Raw genomic sequence first — 4,512 nt, 5'->3', positions numbered from 1 at the left:
CATCCAGAGGCAGCATCGATCGGCTTCAGTTAGCAGCAGTAGCGAAGGAATCGCTCGATCGGGTTCAGTTAACAAACATCGATCGATCGCTCAGGTTCAGTAACGCGTAGCCTGCAGTGCAATCGCTCGGGTTTAGTTAGAGCCCAACGCCTCGCTCGGGTTCAGTTAGAGCCAACGCCTCACACACACGCACGTACGTGTACGAGAGAAACGCACATCGCTCGGCCCCTGACCTCCCACCGTAACCGGGAACTCGCTGAAATTTTCCTCGCCCTCGCTTCTACCATGGTTTTTTCCGTCATGGACGGCCCAAAGAATGTCATGCAGCTGCATCTTCGGCCCGCCCAGGACGAAAAGCCCATTTTCTATCATGATTTTTTGTCATAGAAGTGGGAGCCCACCACATGTATTAAAATGCTTAAAGAAGTTATTTTCCCAAGGTTTGGAGTCCCTAGATATTTAATGACTGATGGTGGTTCACACTTTATTCATGGTGCTTACCGTAAAATGCTTGCGAAATATGATGTCAACCGTAGAATTGCATCACCTTATCATCTTCAATCTAGTGGTCAAGTTGAACGTAGCAAAAAAAATACAATTAATACTACCCAAAAGAATTGGTCTAAGAAATTGGATGATGCACTTTGGGCCTACAGAACAGCTTATAAAAATCCTATGGGTATGTCTCCTTATAAAATGGTTTATGGAAAAGCTTGTCATTTGCCTCTTGAGTTAGAACATAGAGCATATTGGGCAATTAAAGAACTCAACTATGATTTCAAACTTGCCAGTGAAAAGAGGTTATTGATATTAGCTCACTACATGAATGGAGAACCCAATCTTATGAAAATGCCAAATTATTTAAAGAAAAAATTAAAAGATGGCATGATAAAAGAATCCAAAAGCGAGAATTTAAAGTTGGGGAATATGTTCTTTTGTACATATCTTGTTTTAGATTCTTTGCGGGAAAACTTCTTTCCAAATGGGAAGGACCGTATATTATCGAAGAGGTTTATCGCTTTTGAGCTATCAAAATTAATAATGCCAAAGGTACTAACCTGAAGGTGGTCAATGGGCAAAGAATTAAACACTATATCCTAGGTATGCCTATTAATATCGAAAGCAATACTATTCAAACCATGACACCGGAGGAACACATAAAAGAAACCTTCCGGAACCCTCCAAAACCATGAAAAAGAGGAGGTAGGTGATACGGTAAGTAAACGGACTCTGAAAAATCCGCAAAAATATTTTCTGTCAGTTTTGGAATATTACAACAATTAGGAAAATAAGAAATAACCAGGAAGGCAACCGAGGAGGGCACAAGACACCAGGGCGCGCCTCCTTTGCCTGCCCTGTCCAGGTGTGTTGTGCCCACCTCGGGAACCTTTCCAACTCTATTTTCCTCTCGTTTTGCTTGTATCCCAAGATAAAAAAATCTTTATATACCCGCCAAATGTATTGACCACTGTATCACGGAGAAATCCTCTATTATTCTTTCTTGTTGTTTCCTGATAGATCTGAAATTATGGTTGGATCATGGAGGAAGAAGAGGACTATGATCTGAAGGGCAAGGAGGAGACAAGCTCATATGAAGAGGAAGTCCCTCTACCACAACCTGGGGACATGCACGTGGAATTCAAGAAGTCAAGTTTGCCTAATAAAACAAAGAAACCTAAGATCCAGTTTATCCCATTTCGTCTTCTGCAGGAGAACAAGCAGGAATTATGCAAGAAGATATTAATGCTCGAGTAGGAGGTTGATATCTTGTGGGAGGAAAATTCCACCCTCAAGCGTAAGCTGAGGAGAAAGGACAGACTCGCTATTACCTCATCACTACCACCATCACCTTCTTCACCACCAAAGGAGACTGGAGTAACGGTATGGGAACTCCCCTTGGCTTGTACCAAGCTTGGGAGAGGTGTCTCGGTATCGTATCACCATCACCTTCTTTGCCTTTATCTATTCTAGTTCGATATTTAGTTATCTTTTGAATTAGTTGAATGAAAATTTTAGTTCAATCTATTTTCGAGTGATTGCTTAGTGATCCATCTGTCTATGTAATCGTGTGCGAGATATATAATAAAGTCTAGTTCGAGTTTTGCTTTCTTTACTTTTATGTTTCAATCAAAATAAAGGAAATAATGGTAAAGATCATATGCTAATCTTATGGTAAGTAATGACATCACATAAAGAAAAGTACAAGTGGTTTGTTGAAATTTGACAAACATAACATTGGTCAATGATGCAATTCATGAAAGAATTAATAAGGGAAGAGAAGATTCACATGCAAATACACTATCTTGGACATCTTTCAAAATATTATATGCCAAAATTGTTGACGTTGGACAAGGAAGATAATGTAGTGATTTATGTTTGTTCATATTCACATAGAAGTTATATTGTCATAGATCCTTTAACATGTGGTGCTTGCCCAATATTTTTGCTAGCCAAAAATTCCGCACTAAGTAGAGATACTACTTGTGCATCCAAAAACCCTTAAACCCAAAATCTTGTTTTGAGAGTCCACCATACCTACCTATGGATTGAGTAAGATCCTTCAAGTAAGTTGTCATCGATGCAATAAGGCAATAAAAATTGCTTCTAAATGTGTTGGATCATTTAGTGTAAGAGAAAATTGAGCGTTGTGCAAACTTGTCATGGTGAAATAATAAAAAGTGACAGACTGCATAATAAAGGTTGCTATCATAAGGGACAATATAACGTGACGTTCTTTTGCACTAAGAGATTGAGCATACAAACCAAAAAGCGCATGAAAACCTCTGCTTCCCTCTACGAAGGGCCTATCTTTTACTTTTATGTATTTACTTTTATGCAAGAGTCAAAGTATTCATTCCTATTCCTTTTTATTTTCTCTTTTTGCAAGCATCATGTGGTGAGGAAAGATCTAGGCACATATATCCACTTGGATATGAGTGAGCATGAATTATTTTTGTTGACATCACCTTTGAGGTGAATACGTTGGGAGGCGAAACTATAAGCCCTATCTTTCCAGGTGTCCGGTTGAAACTTTTTGCTCATGTGTATTAGGTGAGTGTTAGCAATCATAGAAGATTATATGATGGTTGAGTATGTGGACTTGCCAAAAGGCTTTGATACGAGACCCTTCCTAAAAAGATGATGAATTGTAGTCGCAAAGTTGACTGAGAACATAGTTTGTTGGTTTTCAATAGAGTTTATGCTTTTACTTTGATGTTGTGATGAATTGTTACTTGTTCATGAGAAGTTATGTGATAAAGTTATGTGATAAAGTTCTGTGATAAAGTTCTATGCTAAAGTTTGTTGCTGTTAAAATAATAAGCATGGTGCTTCTATGTCCGTATTTTGTTTTTATCGATACCTCTCTCTCTTCTCTAAGCACGTGGGCATGTTTTTCGATATCAGTTTTTTGCTTGAGGACAAGCGAGGTGTAAGCTTGGGGGAGTTGATACGTCCATTTAGCATCATGTTTTCCTACTGTTATTTACAATGTTTTTATGCATAATAATGCTTTATTGAGTAATTGTAATGCCTTTTATCTCATAATATACAAGGTTTACACAAAGAGGGAGAATGCCGGAAGCTGGAATTCTGGACCTGAAAAAGCTATGTCAGAGTTACCTAATCTGCACATCTCCAAATGAGCTGAAAATTTACGAAGAATTGTTTTGGAATATATAAAAAATACTGGAGCAACTAACTACCGGAGGGGGCCACCTGGTGAGCACAAGACACCAGGGCGCATCAGGCCTTCCAAGCGCGCCCTGATGGGTTGTGCTCACCCCATCCCACCTCCGGTTCCCATCTTCTTGTATATAGGCCATTTTGACCTAGAAAAAATAAGAGGAGGACTTTTGATTGTTCCATGCTATTATATTACCTGTTTCGGATGTTTATGGGCTTTACTTTACACTTTTATATCATTTTTGGGACTAACCTACTAACCGGAGGCCCGGCCCAAATTGTTGTTTTTTGCCTATTTTAGTGTTTCAAAGAAAAGGAATATCAAACGGAGTCCAAACGGAACAAAACCTTCGGAAAGTTATTTTTGGAATGGAAGCAATCCAGGGGACTTGGAGTGCATGTAAGGGAAGCTTCGAGGTGGCCACGAGGCAAGGAGGCGCGCCCTCCCCCCTGGGCGCGCCCCCACCCTCATGGGCCCCTCGTGGCTCCCGTGATCGACTTCTTTCGCCTATATAAGTCCATATACCCTAAAAACTTCGAGGAACAGAATAGATTGGGAGTTCCGCCGCCACAAGCCTCTGTAGCCACCAAAAACCTCTCAGGAGCCCGTTCTGGCACCTTGCCAGAGGGGGGGGGATCCCTCAATGGTGGCCATTTTCATCATCCCGACGCTCTCCATGACGAGGAGGGAGTGGTTCACCCTCGGGGCTGAGGGTATGTACCAGTAGCTATGTGTTTGATCTCTCTCTCTCTCTCTCTCTCTCTCTCTCTCTCTCTCTCTCTCTCTCGTGTTCTTGAGGTGATACGATCTTGATGTATCGCAAGCTT

The sequence above is a fragment of the Triticum dicoccoides genome, chromosome 2B (assembly GCF_002162155.2).
Source record: "Triticum dicoccoides isolate Atlit2015 ecotype Zavitan chromosome 2B, WEW_v2.0, whole genome shotgun sequence".
In the NCBI taxonomy this organism is placed as follows: domain Eukaryota; kingdom Viridiplantae; phylum Streptophyta; class Magnoliopsida; order Poales; family Poaceae; genus Triticum; species Triticum dicoccoides.
The sequence above is the reverse complement of the archived record's forward strand: the minus strand, read 5'-3'. Positions refer to the sequence as shown.